Here is a 23891-nt window from a genome sequence, read left to right on the forward strand (position 1 = left end):
CGTTAGAACCTGCTAACGTCAAAATTTCTCAGTGTGCGGCATTTTCTGGATGCGTGAAACCGCCTTACCTTAATGACGTGCAAGGTAGGCGTTCCCGTCCAAACAATGACTTAAACACCCGTGCGCCATATTTATCCAACCTGGCAAAAATGGCGCATGACTGGTAGGCGGAGCCGGAAAATGACATAAATCCCGATCTGCGTAAAAAATTAACGCCTGGGTCAGGGCAGGCATTAAGGGATCTGTGGGCTCTTTTCCATGGTGGGAGACCATGGAAGCAGTCCACAGGTGCCCTTCCGTACACCCAGGGACACCCTCTGCCACCCTAGCCTACCCCTGGAGGACACCCATGGATGGGGGGACCCATCCAAGGTGAGTGCAGGTAAGTATAATTTTTTTTTTTTAGAGTGGCATGGGGGGGCCTAACTTGGGCCCCCCTATATGCACTATTATGCCCAATGACCATGCCCAGGGGACAGAAGTCCCCTGGGCATGGCATTGGGCAGGGGGGTATGGCCCCTGTCTTTGCTAATACAGGAGTCATTTCCATGGGGTTGTGCATCAAAAAATGGCGCAGGTCAGTTTGGAGCCAATATTTTTAACTCTAACCTGACTTGCTCCATTCTTTGGCGCACAACCCCCAGTCTTCGCTTCACCTCTGCTGCCCTGTTTAAGTCATTTATTTTGTCGCAAACCAGGCCGCAGCGCGGACTAACGTCATTCCGTAAATAAGGCGCCCGGTGATGAAGCAGAAAATGAAGGTTTTGATTTATTAACGCATAAACGTAGTGTGAAATAATCATGTGTGACTTTAACCGAACTAATAAAGATTGTACGGGGACAAAATGTACCCTTAGAGTAGTTTGCCAACATTTATAAGCGCGCTTTATATAACGTGGTGTATTAGAATTGCACTAATCCGACATAATCATAAACGTGTGCTACGATTTGCTTGTTTGAAATGCTCTAGCTTAGCATTACTTTAATGGAGGCTTTGGCCTAGTTGCCTGGTCTCACGGTTTAGATGCTCGTATTTTTCCAATGTGCTATTAAACGTGTATTTTTGCTTGAAGCTGTACTTTTCCACTGAGACCGTTCACATGCTTATCTTAAAGTTTCGTGCCAGCCTGGCATATTTTCTCTTTACTCCAAGGTCGATTTGCAGGTGCGGACAATGGAGGCTCTGAAAGTGAACTAATTGGTATACAATGTTGCAACGTGCGTACCCATCTCCAAGGATAATGTATGCTTAAGTAAAAGCTTGAGAACTGTCGTTTTTGATTGGACAATTTGAAGCTAACCTATGAACCCTCCAATGGAAGACCCTACTGGATTCGAACTGTTGTCTATAAAAACCAGGTGCACGAGAAGAAATTAAGCCATTACCAGCTATTGCCCGACATTGCGTCATTTCGTAGCTATTATGGCCCATCTTGCTGCGACGCCATTTTGAGAGATACTTTGATGCTTTCTCTAATCGAGAGAAAGAGACTTTAAATGATTCTTGCCCTAGAGACTTTAACTTTGAAATGCCCTTTGCATGAAGTAGTAGTTTTATTGCCGCCGTGAGGCAATTGCCCCGTCCACCCCTGCCCCTTTGCCCCGTCCCATGCTGATCGAGAAACGGTACCTGTGAGACGAAGACTTCCTTGTATGCTGATCGTAATTGGTAAATATGAAAGGAAAATTGTAAAATTGCATTGTGTTTCTTTTAGGTAACCAACTGCTGATTTTGATAAGAGCCCTAGCTAGGAGTTTTCTAAATTTATGTTGCTAAATTGTTTTTGCATGAAGTCCCACATGCCGATGCTAATTTGAGGTTAGACGAGGATTCCATATGTCGCACGATGCAATTTGAGATCTTGTTATGCTGACTAAATGTACGCAATTAGCTCATTACAGATTATCGTATTAGTGATTTGCATTGCCATTATCGAATGCCTTGTGATTCAAATGCTACATAGATTACACTTGTTTCGCCATTATGGACAGCTATTAATGTTCATTTATGTTTATCATTTGGTGTTGAGACACATATATATTGTGCTAGCTTTGTTAATATAGGGAAATAAATTCACTAACTTTGCAATAAACTGGTGTGGTTATTCCTGACTGAAAGGTCAGGGTTCGCCGAAATGTATTCTGGATTAATTGTTAAGTGTTATGTTGATCAAGGTATTGCTTATGTTCGTTATTGATTATTGATTTGATGCGACTGATCGATATAAGAGTACGGAGAGTTCCCACTTAGTCAAAAGATTCATCGGCCTAAAGAGCGTCCGAACACAGGTAAATTATTACTACGTGGTTCGCTCTACCAGTAGATGGTAGCAGAGGACGGTTACGTCTTTTGGGACCCTGTACTCTTAAAGTACATGGTGCTGAATTAACGGTTACGCATTTTGAGACCCCATTCGAGAAGTTGAATTAGATTTTTCTTGGATAAAACTGATTGACAGAATGATGATGGGCTAGGTCCACCGCGACTTTCCCGGGATCTCGGAGCCTGCGAATGGAGAGAACGGAGGTGTGGAAACAGCGTTGGCGGTACTAGTGATGGTATGAGAGAAGTTAGGGTTTTGCGCTTGCACAGCTTATTGCCGCAGGGTGTGTGAAAAGGTTGCGAGGATTTTTTTTTCTTTATAGAGGATAGCGGAGGTGCGACTCCGAGTGTAGAAGTAGAGAAGTCGTCGAACTTCATAGAAATAGCGGAGGTGCGGCTCCGAGTGTGAGAGTAGGGAAGTCGTCGAACTTCATGTGCGTGTTGCGCTTTGTGCATAAAAAGGTCCACGTGGTTGTTGTTGTTGAGACGGGCCCTGCGAGGTCAAGAGACTCCGGAGTATGTTGATCCATGTTGTGGTCTGGGCGGTTTAGTAGGTTGATCGGGCGTGGTCAACGAGTCGGTACGTGTGTCGAGGGAGTGAAAGGAACTTCGACTTCGGGCTTTGACAAGATTCTAAGTGCACTAGAACAGATCATTGACAAGTTGAGAGTAGGTCTGCGGGTCAGATTTGCTTGCGAACGTGGGGACCGAGAAAGACGGAATAGCGGCCGAGGCTAGTGAAAGGTCCCTAAGGTCCTGAAGCGACTGTGTTACCCTTCCTGTAGTAAACCGACAGATCTGTTTTATTTTTTGGTAGCTCGCAATATATGCAAGAAGTTGTTACGAAAAGAGGTGAGTGAAGGAAGACTAGCCGCGAGGCTTTGTTAGCCGCAGTGTGTGTGAGTGTGACGTCACTAGGAGCCGCGCTGGGATAGGTTGGTTGGAGAGAAGGGTCGCGCACGGATTGGACGCAGTCCGTGGGGCTCGATTGGAAGGGGAAAGGCAGGCGAAGAGTATTCCGGGAATTAAAGTCACCTATTGATTACAAACTTTGTGAAATAAAAGACGAGAAAATGAAATTCTTTAAAGCATTTAGGAGTGCGATGAAGGGGGAGTCTTACATTAAAGCGAGCGTAGGAGAGGAGACGCCGCCCGAGGGTACACCAGCTTACATTGTAATGGAAGAGAAGGGGGTAGCTCCGTGTCTATGGCTAAAGCAATGGCACAAACTGACAGAGAAACATGGGAGCGTAGCGTTCCCGATACATGGGACATTCAATATAAGGATCCTAGAGAATTTGAGATTCACGATGTACGACATGAAGGTACCTCCAAGGCCAGCACAGTTTGAGGCTCTAGCAATTTGGGAACTGATGGCCAGACAGCAACAGCAAAATAAGTTCGAGAACAGGATAAGGAAGGTAGAAAAGACACTAGCGGACGCTAGGTGGGATCATGCACAGAAGGTGTGGAGGTCAGATGTACTGCAGGGGATAAAATTGTTTCCCGCAATTACTAAGGAAGAAGAGGAGGCAGGTAAGAAAGCTACCTGTAAGACAAACAGAAGGTGTTCCAAGGATAGAGAGGACGAGGAAAAGTTGAGAAGAGAAGAGGAGTTAGAGGATGAGGAGTTGATAATGCAATTGCTGAACGACCGTCCACCACCTTATGCGGAGAATGGACAAGGACCAAGTACCAGTTCTGCCCCTCCGGCATCGGTACGGAACAGTGAAACCCAGAGTTCAGGAGCATCATCGGGATCTAAGGACCCGAGTTTATTGTTCACTCCGCAGATACCGCAGGTTAGGAGAATATATCCAGATGTGCCCATGTTGAAACCAGCAGAAAATTATCAGCCGCAGACGCCAGTGTACTACAGCAGTGACAATAGTGGAGGAATGGTTCTAGAACAAACCGTAAGGGGAGTACAGAATGGTCACAACCCGACATTGGCACAAGCCGAATCAACTCAGTTTTTGATGCCTCAAAAGCAGATGCAGGGGGGAAACGCACATGCTCAAATGACGGGGAGTCAGATGGGCATGCCGGCAATGATGACCCATGGTGTGGGAATAAACATGCCACAGAACATGGGAAACGGACAAAACCCAAATGCGATATCACTGCCCATTACTGTAGGTCCACCGGTACCTCTGTACAGTCAGCCTAATTTAGGTATGAGCGGTCAGGGATCAATGCTGCAGAATGGGACAGAAAAGAGGTGCATAGAAAACACTCCAGGGATAACTCCTATAGCGGCTCAGCCAAATGGAACTGGGTCCTTGATGGAGTTTAGTCCCATATGTGCTCAGTCAACACTGGTGAGGTCGAGCCCCCCACTGATAATACCTCTAACATCGAACACTGAAAAGTTGCCGCAACCATCAATGGCAGTCGATGTGAATGCTACACTGATGGGGGTAAATGCGCAACAGCTGACACAGTGGTTCAACAGTTTGAATTCCACACAAAGTTCAGACAGTGGGAAAGGAGAAGATTACCTGAATAGGATGAGGCTGAACATGGAAGCACAAGAATTGGTGGAAGGGACTATGGGTGTGAATAGGTTAGAGTCCTACACGGAAGAAGAGTTGAGATACCTATGTCCAAAGATTACGAAAGAAGTGAACAAGGTACATAAAAGTTTACAGGAAGTAGCTGACAGAAACGGGATTGACATAGACAAGATGAAACACTTGAGGAGAAGCTACAGGTTGGATTTTGGGGCCACAGATTTTGAACATATGAGGTCAGCAGGCATGAAGGCGCACCTTAGAGAATTGCTGCAGAGTGCACAAGTATGGAGGTGCTTAGACAAGTGGGAAAGCAGGTGGGTAAAGAGAAAGGAAAAGAGGAGGGACAGTGCTACAGAGCATAATGAGAAAAGACCACAAAGCAGCGAGACAGTAACCATGTTACCAATGAGGGAGACAGCAGGGGGAAAATTAATACATGTACCATGGCACAGAAGCGATATTCAGTCTTTTACGGATGATTTTCCCAAACTGAGAGAGAAACCGATTGAATGGTATCAACAGACCGATAGGTTTGTGAAGCTTGCAAAATGTCTCTGGGAAGACCTGAACACTCTCTTCGAGATTGTAGTTCCAGCAGATTTGTGGGAGGATTGCAAAAGAGCTGTAGGTTGGCCGACAAGTGAACCAGAAAGAGACAGGGAGACGGGTGCACCATCACCTATGGTGATGAGCTTGTACTACAAGGTGGTTGAGCATTTGAAGACGAAGGTTGCCGCGAAAAATGTGGATTGGCAGAAGATCGATCGAACGGCCCAAGAGGCTAAAGAGTCGATTCATAGTTACTATGAGAGGTTGTTGAAGGCGTTCAAGAACTACAGTGGCACGGAAACAATTGAGGCGAAGGACATGCTTCATTTTGTGTTCAGATTTGTGGAAGGGCTGAGGCCAGAGATAAGTCAGATGATAAAGTCGCATTTGATTTGTTGGCAGTCGAAACCGATTGATGAGGTGTTGAATTATGCGAAATACTGTAGCGACGAAATTGAAGTGAAACAGAAAAAGTTGAAAGAGAAGGTGATGATGATGCAACTTAAGGCAGCTCAGACAGGTCTGCAAGGTTTGCAAGGGATGCAAGGGTTCCAACAGCAGGTACCACAACCGCAGCCGCAGTTGCAGGGAAATATGGCGTTTCAGCCACAGGCCAGAGGCAGAGGCAGAGGAGGTTTTGTGAATAATGGTCCGGATTTGAACACTGTTGTGACTGGTGTGCAGGCAATGAAGAAGGTGATGCCGTGTCACGTGTGCGGAATTGTCGGTCATTGGAAACGCGAGTGCCCGATGGTGGTGCAGGAAGGTGCAGGTGCAGGTGTAGGTGTTGGTCAGCAAAACAATGATGTCAATGCATTTCAGACAATGAGGGGACCGAAAATGAGAGGTCCAAACCCACATTTTCAGACCATAAATCAGTTGCAGGGATTACAACCTATGCAGCCGCAGCAGATGCAGATGCCTCGTATGCAGATGACGCAAATGCAGCCGATGCAACAGCAGTTACCCATGGTACCTAATCAGCAAATGCAAATACCTTTGGCACCAATGAGTCAGCAGCAAGTGATGGTTCCTCCACAGGTCTCGGGTCAGGTAATGAGTACAAATGGCACCGTACAACAGTTCCCATTACACAGTGAGAGTGGAATAAACAATGTATGGGAGAGTGAAAGCTCAGAAGAAGAAGGAGATTGTGTGCTTGCAGCATCCTTGGAAGTTGATCAAAAGGGTCCGTACGTAGAGGGAAGAGTAATGGGTCATCGTGTCTCGTTCTTGGTTGACACGGGAGCCACACGTTCAACTGTTAAGAGCAGTGAAGTACCAAATTTGCCACTCTCAGGGAGGACAGTCCAAGTGGTGGGAGTAGCAAACAGGCACCTGACGAACCCAATAACAGATCCGGTACCAGTCAGCATCGGTAACTATCAAGGGGTGCATCAGTTTGTGATATGTGACTCAAGCCCAATAGCACTGTTAGGGAGAGACCTATTGTGCAAATTGGGATGTTCGATCATGTGTTCGAACGAAGGAATAACAATCCAGACGAGCAGTGATGGGGAAGAAGAGGACAGTGTAGAGGGGGATGAGATGGAAACTGTCGATGAAGAGTATCCTCTGATTTGCCTTTTCCCAATGATAACTGAAGAAGATATTCCAGCCGAATTACGGGAAACAGTCGGAAAGGAAGTGTGGGACATGACAGGGAAAGAGGTGGGATTGATGAAAGGAGTGGAACCAGTGAAAGTGACTGTAAAGCCCAATGCAATCTTTCCCCTGACCCCACAATACCACATGGCACAAGACACCCTCATGAAAGTTGCCCAACTCATTGACGAATTTGTAAAACAGGGAGTACTGAAAGAAGTGTTAAGTAGTCCATGTAATTCACCAATAATGGGACTAATAAAGCCAAGTGGAAAGGTCCGACTTGTGCAGGACTTGAGAAAAATAAATGACATCATAGTCAAGTGTTGCCCTGTCGTACCAAATCCAGCTGTGATAATGTTCCAGGTCCCTTGCGATGCTGAGTGGTTCTCAGTCATCGACTTGTCACAAGCATTCTTTTCTGTGCCTCTTCATGAGGACAGCCAATTCCTCTTTTGTTTCAAATTCCTAGACAGAGTGTACAGTTGGTGTCGAATTCCTCAAGGGTTTTCTGAGTCACCGTCAATCTTCAATCAGATTCTAAAGAAAGATTTGGAAGCATTAGAATTGCCATTCGAGTCAACACTAGTACAGTACATCGATGACTTACTGGTTGCATCAAAGACAGAAAGTGGCTGCACAGCCGATACCATTGCTCTGTTGAATCATTTGGGAAGGAATGGGCACAAGGTGTCTCCTTCCAAGTTGCAGTTCTGTCAGAAGAAAGTGAAATACTTGGGTCACCAGATAGAGAAAGGGTCACGGAAAATAATGAAGGAAAGAATAACAAGCGTACTTCAAATGAGTCCACCAAAGACAAGGAGGGAGGTGAGGAAGTTTTTGGGAATGGTGGGCTATTGTCGCCAGTGGATTCCCAACTTCTCGACTCTAGCAAAGCCTCTACTGAAACTGACCCAGAAGGATGCTTTGGATCAAATTGAGCTGAAAGGAGATGAGATGGATGCTTTTATTGAATTGAAAGAGTGCATGTGCAGGGCTCCAGCTTTAGGTATGCCTGATTACACAAAGCCTTTCACATTGTTTTGCCATGAACGTGATGCATGTTCTTTGTCTGTCTTGACTCAAGCCCATGGTGGCGTAAACAGACCAGTAGCGTATTTTTCAGCTACTTTGCATCCGGTCGCAGCAGCACTCCCAGGGTGTTTGCGCGCCGTAGCAGCAGTTGTTATCAGCCTCACTCAGAGTGAAGGAATAGTGATGGGACACCCAGTAACAGTCATGGTCCCTCACTCAGTTGAGATACTTTTGACCCGCTCCCGAACGCAACACATGACTGGAGCAAGACTCACAAGGTATGAAACGATTATTCTGGGCTCACCGAATGTGCAACTGAAAAGGTGCACTACGTTGAATCCAGCAACCTGGCTTCCTGGAGAAAATGCTGAAATTGAGAACGCTGAAGACGTCGAGCATGACTGCCTTCAGGTGACTGAATTTTGCACAAAACCCCGACCGGACATTAAGGATACTAAGCTTGATGAAAATGACCAAATTCTTTTTGTTGATGGTTCATGTCTAAGAGACGGGATGGGGATTTTGAAAGCAGGATACGCTGTATGTACTGTAACAGGTGTCTTGGAAGCGGGATGGATCCAAGGAGTCTATTCTGCACAAGTAGCAGAACTTGTAGCCCTTACCAGAGCATGTCAACTGTCTGCATTGATGAAAGTCACCATTTACACTGATAGTCAATATGGGTTTGGGATTGTGCATGACTTTGGACAACTATGGTCACAGAGAGGTTTCCTGACTTCTTCAGGATCCCCAGTGAAGAATGGGGAAAGGATAAGGGAATTGTTACACGCCATTCAAGTGCCAGCTGAAGTTGCAGTGGTAAAGTGCAGTGCTCACACGAAAGGACAGGACTATGTTTCTCTGGGAAATGCATATGCGGATCAAGTCGCAAGATTTTGTGCCTTGAACTGTATATTACTCAGAGATTAATGGAATTCAATAAGTGAGCCAGAACTAGAACCAGCTGAAGCATTTGCCTTGAAGGTCGTAGATACGATAGATGAATTAAAAGCATTGCAGAATAACGTCAGGGAGGATGAAAGAGATTCCTGGATTAAATCACAGTGTATAAAGAGACCAGACGAGTTATGGGTTTCAAATGAGGGAAAATTTGTTTTGCCAAACAGTCTCTTATCACAGCTTGCGCGGTTCTATCATGGGCAAGCTCACCTAGGGAGAGATGCCATGATAAGATTGTTCAAAACTGATTGGTTTAACCCCAGATTTCGTCAAGCTGCAGAAGCAGTTTGCCATCGATGTGTCACTTGCCAGCAGATGAACCCAGGAAAGGGAACAGTTGTGAACGCGAGCCACATTGGTAGGGCAAGCGGGCCTTTTAGTCGTATGCAGATGGACTTCATTGAGATGCCCGTGCATGGAGGTCTAAAGTATGTGTTGGTGATTGTGTGCATTTTTAATCACTGGATTGAAGCATACCCCACACGTAGAAATGACAGCCTTACAGTTGCAAAGTTATTGTTGAGAGAGTTAATACAACGTTTCGGATTCCCGATCTCTTTAGAATCAGATAGGGGAAGTCACTTCAATAACGAGGTGATAAAGTTACTTTGCGAAGCGCTGAACATTGAGCAGAAACTGCATTGTAGCTATCGCCCTGAAGCATAAGGACTGGTGGAGCAGATGAATGGTACACTGAAATCCAGAATGGTGAAAATATGTGCATCTACAAATTTGAAATGGCCTGACGCATTGCCCTTAGTGCTAATGTCAATGAGAAATACCCCTGATAGAAAGACTGGATTGTCTCCGCACGAAATTCTCATGGGCAGGGCTATGAGACTTCCTGCAGTTCCCGCAAACGCGCTTTTGAATATTACAGATGATATGGTGTTAGACTACTGCAAAGGACTGGCTGACGTGGTTCGCTCTTTCTCTCACCAGGTGAAAGCGACCACCTTGCCACCGATCCAAGGTCCAGGACACGCACTGAAAGCAGGTGACTGGGTCGTGGTAAAGAAGCACGTGAGAAAGTTGTGTCTGGAACCCCGTTGGAAAGGCCCTTTCCAAGTGATCCTGACGACAACTACCGCTGTGAAGTGTGCGGGGGTTCCCAACTGGATTCACGCCAGTCACACAAAGAAGGTGTTGTGTCCCACAGATGAGGAAGTTGAAGCGCTGAAACTGCCAGTGCCTGATAAAACAGTGCCGAGTGCTGAGACAGAACAAAACCGAACTGAAAGCGGACAGGCAGAAGCAGGAGAGAGAGAGATATTATTGGAGAACGAAGAGTCCGACTCACTTGGGGAAGACCAAGGAGAAAGTTCAGACAGCGACGAAGAAGCTGAAGGTCACAAAGAGCCTGAAGCAGCTGAGGGTAGCAAAAAGACTGAAGCAGCTGAAGGTGACAAAGAACCTGAAGCAGCTGAAAGTGATACAGAGCCTGACGAAAGTAACGGTGAAGAAGGGCTCGAAAAAGGTGAAAAAGCAGGAGAGCCTGATCAGAGGAGGGCTTTCCCAGAAACAGACGATACAGAAAAAGAAAAAGAGAACGTGATCGATTCCCCAGAGGGAGGGGACAAGGCAGAACAGAGCGAAAAGGTTCAAACTTCTACAGAAAAGGTCGCAGGTCCATCGAATGGACACGGTACAAAGAGGAGACTAAGTATATCACCAGTAAAACAAAGGACTGGAGAAGGTTTGAACGACGGAGAAAGGCCAAAAGTAAAAGAGAAAAGAAAAGAAGTGTCTGTCGTGGTACCAACCTCGAGTGAAGAAAAAGACTTGACAAAAGAGGAAAGTACCAGCGAGGCAGAATCGAAAAGAGAAGCAAAATTGAAAAGGAAAAGGATACCGAACAGAAGGTATTCCGGTCCTGAATGGGCATATGCAGTCAATGACGATTGGACTGACGAGTTTGTATCTCTAAGCATCGAGAACGAAGAAGAAGAAGAGATACCAAAAGAAAAGAAAAGTTTTATGGACAGTGTTGATTGAAAGGGTGATGAATGTCATTGCTTGCTACAATCTAAAGTGAAACAAACAACCAGCTGAGACTTTGCTAAACCGATAAAGACTGAGCTATTGCCGAATTGAGACAAATGCTGCTAACCGAGAAGTGACTTGGCCTCTTGAAGAAGACTGTGTGAACATTGCGCTCGTTCAGCTTCGTAACTGCATTGCTAAATAGTTTCATTTATAGGTGCTTCTAGCTCTCTGATTCTATACAGATCATGACGCAAAACAATAGAAAGAAATATTGTAAATATGTGTGTATAGGCTTGATAATTGCATGTGTATTAATAATGATGGCAATAGTGCTTGCAATGCATGGAAAGGGTGAGAATGAGAGAATTGATGCTTCTACTTTTGCTCCTGTTACTGTCACTGAACTAACCGCATTGAAGAGGCTAGCATTGGATGAGAGACTCTTGCACGATAAGAAAGAGCTTTCGTATAATGTTTTCTATCGCTTGCTAACAGAATATGTTGAGACAATGGATGCAAAAGATTGTTATGTGTGTACACAGATACCGACATCAGTGAAGGAAGGGGTGACATATCACCACATGCCTCTTACATACAGGATTACATGTAGTATAGTAATGTCTAGGTTTTATGGTCAAACTAACATACAGTATTTTTACTCAAATTATGATGTTACCTTTGCTTATGTTCCTATAATAGCGCAGCTAAGCCAGATTGCTAAAGATTGGGATGCTAAGATAATGAGGGAATTTTTCGAGCCAATGCTACCTTTTGAAACGGCTCATGCTCATAGGGAAAATCTTACCTGCTTGCTCTCTGCAATAGAGATAAGCTTTTTAGATCGCACAGATGATAGAAGGGCACAAATGAAGGCGAAATTAGAAAAGGAGTTACATAAGAGGACTTCAGTAGATAATTATGATTTTGCTGCAATAAAGACACAAGGGAAAATTGCTTTAGATGCTTGGCATGTAGGGAAGTTTTGTATATATCGAGGTGAATCTTATTATGACAACATTTTTGTAGGAGCGAGTGAGTGTAAACACACGTTTATCTTTAAGGCCAAATGGACATTCATGATGGATGGACTTGACCCTGTCATTCCAGGTGTATATTACATTTGTGGGTATAATGCCTATTATCGTCTTCCAAAGGGATGGTGGGGGAGATGTTATTTGGGTATAGTGTTCCCAAAGGTTTATCAACTGGATGACTTATCGATGATTCAAAAGACATCTGGATCCCATCGTATCCAGAAAAGAGAGACCGCAGCTGCTGTGGTAGGAGATATATTTGGAGCCATGATTCCTTCATTGGGAGTTGTGCTGAATTCCATCAAAATAAGAAAGTTGTCTACTATAGTGGATAACATGTTGACAAAGTTTTCAGGTGCTATAATCCTGATAGATGCTGAACTTGCAGCGGAAAGAGCTATGACTCTTCAAAATAGGCTTGCTTTAGACATTCTTTTAGCAAAGGATGGTGGCGTTTGCAAAATGCTTGGTGCACGACACTGTTGTACATATATCCCTGACAATAGTGTGAAAATTAAAACTATGCTTGCTAATCTAACAAAAGAGAGTGCAGATTTGAAGGAACTGAAAGAACCAGGAGTGTGGGAGAAGGTTGGAAAAGGACTTGCTTCAGTGGGACATTGGATTGGGGGAATTTGGAATGGAATATTGTTAAAAATAATAGAGGGAATTTTAATAGTGATAATTTGTGTATTTGGAATTTGGGGAATAAAAAGGGGAATAATAATGATTATGGAAAGAATTAAAAGAAGAAAGGAGGAGAAAATTATGAAAAGAATGGCAGAAGAATACAAAGCGCAAACTAGGGGAACTAAAAGGAAAAGAGAACTGACAGAATTTTAATGGAATAACATTTGTGGGCTTAATTTGTGTGATGACCAGTAGTCATCAGAGGAGGGATTGATGAAGCAGAAAATGAAGGTTTTGATTTAATAACGCATAAACGTAGTGTGAAATAATCATGTGTGACTTTAACCGAACTAATAAAGATTGTACGGGGACAAAATGTACCCTTAGAGTAGTTTGCCAACATTTATAAGCGCGCTTTATATAACGTGGTGTATTAGAATTGCACTAATCCGACATAATCATAAACGTGTGCTACGATTTGCTTGTTTGAAATGCTCTAGCTTAGCATTACTTTAATGGAGGCTTTGGCCTAGTTGCCTGGTCTCACGGTTTAGATGCTCGTATTTTTCCAATGTGCTATTAAACGTGTATTTTTGCTTGAAGCTGTACTTTTCCACTGAGACCGTTCACATGCTTATCTTAAAGTTTTGTGCCAGCCTGGCATATTTTCTCTTTACTCCAAGGTCGATTTGCAGGTGCGGACAATGGAGGCTCTGAAAGTGAACTAATTGGTATACAATGTTGTAACGTGCGTACCCATCTCCAAGGATAATGTATGCTTAAGTAAAAGCTTGAGAACTGTCGTTTTTGATTGGACAATTTGAAGCTAACCTATGAACCCTCCAATGGAAGACCCTACTGGATTCGAACTGTTGTCTATAAAAACCAGGTGCACGAGAAGAAATTAAGCCATTACCAGCTATTGCCCGACATTGCGTCATTTCGTAGCTATTATGGCCCATCTTGCTGCGACGCCATTTTGAGTGATACTTTGATGCTTTCTCTAATCGAGAGAAAGAGACTTTAAATGATTCTTGCCCTAGAGACTTTAACTTTGAAATGCCCTTTGCATGAAGTAGTAGTTTTATTGCCGCCGTGAGGCAATTGCCCCGTCCACCCCTGCCCCTTTGCCCCGTCCCATGCTGATCGAGAAACGGTACCTGTGAGACGAAGACTTCCTTGTATGCTGATCGTAATTGGTAAATATGAAAGGAAAATTGTAAAATTGCATTGTGTTTCTTTTAGGTAACCAACTGCTGATTTTGATAAGAGCCCTAACTAGGAGTTTTCTAAATTTATGTTGCTAAATTGTTTTTGCATGAAGTCCCACATGCCGATGCTAATTTGAGGTTAGACGAGGATTCCATATGTCGCATGATGCAATTTGAGATCTTGTTATGCTGACTAAATGTACGCAATTAGCTCATTACAGATTATCGTATTAGTGATTTGCATTGCCATTATCGAATCCCTTGTGATTCAAATGCTACATAGATTACACTTGTTTCGCCGTTATGGACAGCTATTAATGTTCATTTATGTTTATCATTTGGTGTTGAGACACATATATATTGTGCTAGCTTTGTTAATATAGGGAAATAAATTCACTAACTTTGCAATAAACTGGTGTGGTTATTCCTGACTGAAAGGTCAGGGTTCGCCGAAATGTATTCTGGATTAATTGTTAAGTGTTATGTTGATCAAGGTATTGCTTATGTTCGTTATTGATTATTGATTTGATGCGACTGATCGATATAAGAGTACGGAGAGTTCCCACTTAGTCAAAAGATTCATCGGCCTAAAGAGCGTCCGAACACAGGTAAATTATTACTACGTGGTTCGCTCTATCACCGGCTGGCGCGTTAGAATGGTGTTATCCGGCAGTAAACTTTGTGACGCAAATCTGCCCTGGCGCTGATTTGCGTCAAGAAGTATAAATATGGACCTTAATCACCTTTTCAGAGATTTTATTCACTGGGACGAACCTGCAAGTCAGGCCGGGTCACGGTTGAGGCAAGCCGGCTAGAGTTGCCACAGCAGGTCGGTCCCCTTATTTAGCTTTTTTCCAAAAGTTCTCCAAACTTCTCTAAACTTCTGGATCTTCTTCCAGATGTTCCATTAAGGTTCCTTTAAGGTCCACAGCTCACCCCAAGGTTCCAGAAGTTTTCAGATGCTCCTTGAGGGGTGCGGACTACAACTCCCAAAATGCACCTGACACAAACTCCTTTTTGGCCACTGGGGAGTGGTCAGCTGGTCAGTTTCTTCAGGAGTTGGTGCAGGGGACTCTGGTAAACACGTTTTCACATGTAGCAAATGGGGAGGCCCTACTTGAACCAGTTGAAGCTAGGCAAAGTCCTTCTTGTGGTGAAGCCCAAGTGTGCAGCTGGTGCAGTCCTTCAAGGTGCAGGGTCCAGGTGCAGGACAGGGGTCCAGCAGGGCAGTTCTTCTTCTGTAGTTCTTCCTTGTTGGAATCTGGTAGGAATCTGAGGTTTGGGTGCAGGTCTGCCAGTTTTATGCTTGCTCCTGGGTGAAAAGCAGGCGGGTCCTGGTTCTCCAATCAGGTGCAGGGTCCTTCTCTCTGTGATGACCACTTCCTATGAAGTGTGGCAAAAATCCATCCCAAGGAGCAACATTCCTGAAAAATCCATCATGGCTGAAAGTGATTTTTGAAGGTTGCATCTGGCTGAGCCCACCCACTGGTGTGACTACAAATCTTAAACACACCCTTCTCCTGCCCTCTCCTAATCTAACCAGGTGGGCACCTAATTGTCTGGGTTTGCAGGATCTGAGGGAGGTGCTGGGTTGCTCCAAATGTCCTTCCCTGCCTCTGAAAACCAGTTTGACAGCCCTCCCCCCTTCCTGCCTCTCCATCTGCTGATGGAAGTTCTCCTCCCTCAGGCACATTCCCTTTTGCTGAGCCCAGGCTACTTCACACCTCGTTGAGGCAGCCTGGCCAGGCTGCCAGAGGCTGGCCAATCAGACCAGAGCACTACAGGGCTGAAGTTGGCAACTTTTTAGGTAGAGTTTAAAACTCTTTACCTGCATAAGTTATATTAAATCCAACAATTGTAAGTTGAGGGATTTATTATAACAATTAATTTGATACCACACTTAAGGTATTTGACACTTAAGGGGACTTTATAATTTAAAATAACGTCTTCCCATTCTAGCCTATTAAGGCCATTTACTACAAAGAGGAGAAAAGGAATTTGTCTGTTTCACCTCGCCAGGGCTTATAAAACTATTTTTATGAGGCCCCTACGTATAGTTACATAGCACACAGCCCTAGGGGCACATTGGGCACACCTTAGAGGTGACTTATATCTAAAAATAATGTGGTTTAACCCCTTAGCTGCTGTGCCATCCCCCCCCCCCAGTGCTGAGCCCTTTTTTGGATATTTGGGGTAGTTCACGCTTAGGCCTTCATAACTTTTTGTCCACATAAGCTATCCACGCCAAATTTGCGTCCTTTTTTTCCAACATCCTAGGGATTCTAATGGTACCCAGAGTTTGTGGTTTCCCCTGGAGGAGACCAAGAAATTAGACAAAATACAGTGAACATTTCGTTTTTTCCAAAAAAATGGGAAAAAAGGGCTGCCGAAGAAGGCTTGTGGTTTTTTCCCTGAAAATGGCATCAACAAAGGGTTTCTGGTGCTAAAATCACCATCTTCCCACCTTTCAATAATGGGCAGACTTGAATCCGAAAACCAAATTGTTCAACACAAATTTGCCATTTTACTGGGACATACCCCATTTTTACTATTTTTGGTGCTTTCAGCCTCCTTCCAGTTAGTGACAGGAATGGGTGTGAAACCAGTGCTGGATCCCGGACAGCTAAACATTTCTGAAAACTAGACAAAATTCTGAATTCAGCAAGGGGTCATTTGTGAAGATCCTACAAGGTTTTCCTACAGAAATTACAGCTGAAATAAACAAATATTGAAATTGAGCTGAAAACAATTGCCATTTTTCTTTATGTTTTACTCTGTAACTTTTTCCTGCAATGTCAGATTTTTTAAAGCAATATACTGTTATGTCTGCTGGACTCTTCTGGTTGCGGGGATATGAAGGGCTTGTTGAACCCTAGGTACCCAGAGCCAATAAATGAGCTGCACCCTGCAGTTGGTTTTCATTCTATACTGGGTATAATTAATTTGTTGAAATATGAAGAGTGAAAAATAGGTATCAAGAAAACCTACGCATTTCCAAAATGGGCTAAAGATAAGGTTTTGAGGAGCAGTGGTTATTTGCACGTCTCTGAATTCCGGGGTGCCCATACTAGCATGTGAATTGCAGGGCATTTCTCAAATAGACGTCTTTTTTACACACTCTCTTATGTTTGGAAGGAAAAAATGTAGAGAAAGATAAGGGGCAATAACACTTGTTTTGCTATTCTATGTTCCCCCAAGTATCTGATAAAAATGATACCTCGCTTGTGTGGGTAGGCCTAGCGCCCGCAACAGGAAATGCCCCAAAACACAACGTGGACACATCCCATTTTTTGACAGAAAACATAGATGTTTTTTGCAAAGTGCCTACCTGTAGATTTTGGCCTCTAGCTCAGCCGGCACATAGGGAAACCTACCAACCCTGTGCATTTTTAAAAAGTAGAGACCTAGGGAAATCCAAGATGGTGTGACTTGTGGTTCTCTGACCAGGTTCTGTTACCCAGAATCCCTTGCAAACCTCAAAATGTGGCTAAAATAACACATTTTCCTCACATTTCGGTGACAGAAAAATCTGGAATCTGAGAGGAGCCACAAATTTCCTTCATCTCTCCATAGCCGTCCTCCACCCCGCACATACATTTCATTTGTATTATAGCGCAGGTAATGGCTGACTTTACTAATGTACTCAACTATTTACATAAAATACAGATTTGCTCTTTGCAGTAGGCATGTACACCTTCTGCGCTTCTTTATGGCACTAAAACTGCCACTAGACAAGTCTGACCCTTTTGTAGCAGAAACATAATCACAATACTTACTTGACTTTTTAATTGCTGCCTAAAAGCTACAGTTGAAAAGCGTCAGTTGAAGTATGTGCATTACTTTGAAGACACAAGCTGCAACTGCAAGACAACTGGTGGCAAATCTATATATATATATATATATATACATATATATATATATATATCACTTTTATATGTGGGTCTGGTTTTCCTGGGGGCCAATCGCAGCCCCCAGGGAAACCACACACGTATTGACAAAAGTGATATACATATATATATATATATATATATATAGATCTAGATATATATATATATATATATATATATATATATATATTATTTCTTCAACAGATGGACTGATAGCCATCTGACGGCTGCACCGATCCCATCACGTATCTCCCAAGTCTCGAAGTCAATTAAGTCCAAAGCGCTCGTATTTAGTTCATGAATTTATTTTTCTTATACAGGTAATTCAGAGTCCCAAGTGAGATGTCTGTCAACGCGTTTCGGCAAAACGCCTTCTACTGGACAGTTTGGCTAGTCAGCCGACATCATTTTCATATAGCTATTAAGTCCTACATTTATTTCCATAACACTGTGATGTACTACAAACGCGGCGGCCATTTTGAAGTGTATAATCATAATTATTTAAATACAACAATTAATAAAGGAATGAACCTACATTGATGCCAATATTCACAGATAAGATCAGAGTTGAGATTAGACAGTCCTAAGGAATAAATATTAAATAATAAATATAATAGGCAAAAAGACAATAGCTTCCAATAATTCATAATGTTTGATCATATAAAAACATTAATCAAATAACAGGAACAATAATAGTATAAATATGAACGAAGAAACTGTAATATCGTATTTTTCAATTTTTCAATATTTAAATTATCATTCGTTATATATACATATAATTATTAATAACTAATTAATATCTTGTATTAAAATCATGTTTTGACAGTGACAATAGTTATGTTATAGTGCTATGGTATATATCTGATGCCTGTATAATCAGATCTAATTCCTCACTGTCCTTATCTGTATATTAGGTGATTCCATAGACACACATATAAATATGTTGTATTCAAATGAGGCCTTAGCATAAAGTGCAATGTGCTGAAAAACTAAACTAATAATAAGTGCAAAAGAGCATATAAAGTGCATAAAAGTGTTACAAAAACTCCAATTAAAACAAGCAGATCTATTATTCTTTTGGTCCATGTCATAATCTAAATGTGCATATATACCTCTATGTATGATATTTAGTATTCTACATTCGCCAAGTTATAGGAGAATAAAATAAAATCAAACAGTCATCATCAATGGTACAGTACAGATCTGTATACGAACTTGCTCCATCTATATTTCATCAGATTGTAATATGAATTCAAACTAGGGAAAGTTATTCAGTCATGTCCATTTTACAGATTTCATCATGGCACGATCATCTAAGTTAATTATGATCTTCTCACCCATCTTCCCAAAAAGGGAATATAAATAACATACTACTAAATTAGCACTACTATTTTTAAGATTAAAAAGCATAGGGAGTCTCTATCTAAAAAGCAATAAACGATGTATTTTCATCTAAGATGGACATGGAGCTCAGCATCAAGATTGTGCCCCAATGGGGACCCAGAACCCAATAATAAAATCATCCTGGATTCCATTTGTCTGAGCTCGAGCGTTCTATTACCACCTCTAGGATTGTTTTTAATGTGTTTGATGCCATAAAAAGCTAAAGTGCCACATTCTCCTTTGTGTACTTCCCAAAAATGTTTGGCCAGAGGATAGGTTTTATCCTGATTTTTTATGGCTCTAAAGTGCTGTAAGAACCTAACTTTAAATTATGAATGGTACTTCCAATATATTTTTTCTGGCATCCACATTCGATGACATAAATCACAAATTCAATGTCACATGTGATCCGGTCTTTGATCTCGCACTGACGACCATCAAAAGTTTGGTATTTATATGTATTTTGAGCATACTTGCAGGCCTTGCAATGGCCACATTTCCAAAATCCCAAACTTTTTTGGCTCAACCAAGATGTATTGGTTTTTACTGAAAAATAACTTCTGGTTAGATAGTCTCCCAAAGAACGTGCTTTACGAAATGTTATGGACGGATGGGTTTCTATATGATCATTGATAATGGGATCGTTCTGTAAAACATGCCAATTTTTTTGGAGTATAGTTCTTAGTGACTCATGTTGTTGATTATACTGCAGGAATATTCTAGGTGCTGAATGTTGGAAATCATTATTAGTCACTATGTTATTAAAAAGTAGCTCTTCTCTGCTTTTATTCCGTACTCTGTGTAATGCATCATTTAAGATTTTTGGAGGATAACGTCTGCTTAGAAACCTGACCACCATTGCCTTAGATTCCAACTCATATTGGTTTTCATCAGAGCATATTCTGCGGGCCCGCAGTAGCTGGCTATATGGTATGCTCCATTTAAGTGCATGAGGATGTCCACTATTGGCATGTAATATAGAATTACAAGCCGTGGGCTTTCGATATATAGATGTCTTTAAATGATTGTTTTCTACTTGTAGTAGGACATCCAAAAAGGAGATGGTATCTCTATTATAGATGGCATCTAGATAAATGTTGAATTGATTATTATTCAATACATTTATGTATTCCAACAGCAGTTGTTCTGTGCCATCCCAGATAATAAACAAATCGTCGATATATCGCACCCACAGTATCACTCTATCCATATAGATGTTATTGCTTTCTGACCATGCCACCTCCTTCTCCCACCAGCCCATATATAAATTGGCATAGGTGGGAGCAAAGGATGCCCCCATAGCTGTCCCTTGTTTTTGTAAAAAACTTTCATTATCAAAGAGGAACAGGTTATGTGTCAGGCAGAATTGTAGCATCGATAAGAGCATATTAGTATGCTCCAAAAATTCAATGGATCGTGTTTGTAAAAAGTACCTACAGGCCTGTAATCCATATTGATGTTTAATGGATGTGTATAGTGATGCTACATCCATGGTGACCAATAAGTAGTCTTTATGCCATGGGATGTCATGTATCTTGGCCAGAAAATCATTGGTGTCACGCAAATATGAAGGTAATTCTGTGACAAAGGTGCATAAAAACAGGTCCAAATATTGTGAGGTGTTCTTAAGTAGTGATTGATTCATACTAACTATTGGTCTACCTGGAGGATGGGTTTTGTTCTTATGAATTTTAGGTAGGAAGTAAATACAAGGAATTTTAGGATGGTCAATTTTCAAATACATAAACTCATCATAATCCATCAATTGCTTTGTATACCATTCATTTAGCATATCATGATATGTCCCTTGATATTGAGATAAGGGGCTGATCTTCAATTTCTCATAATGCTCTGTATTCATCAATTGCTGATATGCTTCCTTAGTGTAATCAGTTGTATCCATGACAACAATGTTGCCACCCTTATCTGAGGGCTTAATGATGATAGAAGAGTTCGACCTCAGTGTGTTTAGATCCTGCCAATCTTGTTGCGTAAAATTAGGTCTCATCTTTCTCGATGTCTTTGAAGAGCTCTTATTGCGAAATTTATCAATATCGTTGATCACTAGCTCATGAAATATATCTATCAAGTTGCCACTAGGTAGTGGAGGATTAAATCTACTCAACAGTTTTAGATTACTTTTTTCATAGAGGTTAGTTGTAAATCCCATCTGATTAAGCATATCTGTGCTCTTGTTTGTATCATCATGTATGGAACATCTAGCTTCATCGCTGTCATGATCCAACTCATTGATGGCTATCAATTCTGAGCTATCAGAAATGTTGAATCCAGATATATATATATATATATATATATTTTTAGTTGTTGTATGGTTTCCAAAATGGCCCCCAGGGAAACCCTACAACAACTAAAAAAAAATATTGCCCCCACAGGGGGTCGCCCTGCCCACAGGCTACCCCCTGTCCATTTATTTTATTTTTGTTTAAAAAAAAAAAAAAAAATGTTGCCCCTGGGGGATTGGTGGGGGGGGGCCTACCCTTTTAAAAAAATAAAAAAAATGCCCCCGGATGGGGGGGCCGGCCCGTTTTCCGAGGGGGCCAACGCCCCCAAGTGAAATCCCTGGCGTCTAGTTGCGATCGGGGGCCAGGAAACACTTTCAGAAGGCCTCGTAAGAAAGTGGAGACTCTCCCCTTTCTCACGAGGCCTTCCTGAAAGTGTTTCCTGGCCCCTGATCGCTGTGATCGGGGGACAGGAAACACTTTCAGGAAGGCCTCGTAAGAAAGGGGAGACTCTCCCCTTTCTTACGAGGCCTTTCCGAACGTGGGGAAGACCGTTTTCCCCGTTGGAGCCGGAAGCGGCCGCAAGGCTGCTTCCTGCTCCGACGGGGAAATCAACATTGTAACGTCAGTGCGCCTCGCGGCACGCTGACGTCACAAAGGGGCGGGATTTATGAACCCCCTCCATGGCCCGCACTAAAGCGGTTAAGACTTTGGAACTACTTTTAATTCCAAAGTCGAATCTGCATGTAACTTTAATTTAAAAGCAGCCAGCAAGGCAGGCCTGCCTTTAAAATCTCACTGGACACCTCACCAGTGCACCTATGCTAGGGTCCCTAAACCTACATGTCCTACTTATAGGTAGGTTGACTTAGCCAACTATAGACTAATTTGTATACTGATTTTACACAGAGCACAGGCCCTGGGACTGGTTAGCAGTACCCAGGGCACCGTCAGAGTCAGGCAAACACCAGCAAAAAGTGAAAAATAGGGGCAAAAAGTTAGGGGGCCTCTGCAGTCAGCTCTGTTTTCTCACAGTACAACCAATGAGAAGTCCAAAAACATGCACAATTCAAAAGCACCCATTTCTCCCAAGGTGTGTCTCCAAAGGGTCAAAGGCATCCAATAAATACAGCTGGTAGTGCACAGATAAATTATATGTCCTCCAAATTTAAATCCAAGTTCAAACTGTGTATTCCAAACTTCTTTATTTTCATCAAATGGTGCAATAAAAAATCTATACATATACTGCTAACCCCCAAAAAATGAAAAACAACATTTGGGCAAATACAATACATTGCAATAACGAGAACTCTGTAGATATAAGATGGATAACACCCACCATACGGCATCAGCCAGGTACTTCCTAAAGTTTTATTCACTAGTCTCTATCTTATACAGTCATCATATTATCACAAGGACAGTCTAAAGAGTACTATTGGTCCTATTACACCTCGTTATTTAATATGTATATGTTTTTATCACAATATTTTTGTCTATAACTTTCACTTCTCCAAAACTACTAGCAACTGGGAATCAAGGTCCTTAACCCTCACACGTAGATAGAAATGACAACACCCACATAGCACTCCAACCCAGTCTCCCCATATAGATAAACGTTGAACGTTATACATTCCAGTAATGAATTGATATTCCAAAATGGAATCTCATCCCAATTACATTCAGCAATGTCAGATCCTCACAATCCTGTACGTTTCAGCAATTCTTTTGTCCAGAAAATGTTCTTGGCTCATCGATCATATATCAGTTATTAAGCACCATGAGTGAAACCTATGAACAAATAACACATCCGTTCAAGGGGGGAAGTAAATCACATACCCCTAATCGACTAGCCCATTTCTTATCCAACATGGATGTATAAAACTTAGCTCCCATTTAGGCGCCACTCCTCTTCAAACTTAAAAATACCAATAACAACTCCAAATCGGTGTCTAGTCATCATATACATTATGTCACCCCTATGAGAGATTACCATTTCAGTGCTAATATCAGGTGCTCTAATTCAAGGTATTGGAACCACAAACGTCCGTTCCAATTTCCCAATATGCTGTTTAAGCTGTTTTGTGCAAGACCCGACTAGAGGTATACAAAGAGCTTTCACTTCCAAATCCCATTGACCTCATCTGGTCAAATATCATCATCAAACTCTGCCACACATAAGGGTTACCCCTTTGAGGTTACCATTTCATTGCTAAAAACAGGTACTCCAATTAAACATGTTAGGATCACAAGCATCCTCTCCAATTCCAAAAACTGTGTTTAAGCTCCTTCATGCAAGACCTAACTGGCAAGACTCAACTTACTCTTCGGAATCCCACAGACCCCATCTGATCATAACTTGTCATTAAACCCATCCACATAACATGGTTACCCCTTTAAGCACAATCACACCAAAACTCTCATTTGGTTACATTTGCTCACAATTCAATCCATATGGCAGCACCAAAGGCCACACTGGCCAAAATAAACCACTCCTGCCCCTTTCCTTACCGGAATGCGTGTCCTCCAGCATCC

Source organism: Pleurodeles waltl, chromosome 1_2 (genome assembly GCF_031143425.1).
Source record: "Pleurodeles waltl isolate 20211129_DDA chromosome 1_2, aPleWal1.hap1.20221129, whole genome shotgun sequence".
In the NCBI taxonomy this organism is placed as follows: Eukaryota; Metazoa; Chordata; class Amphibia; order Caudata; family Salamandridae; genus Pleurodeles; species Pleurodeles waltl.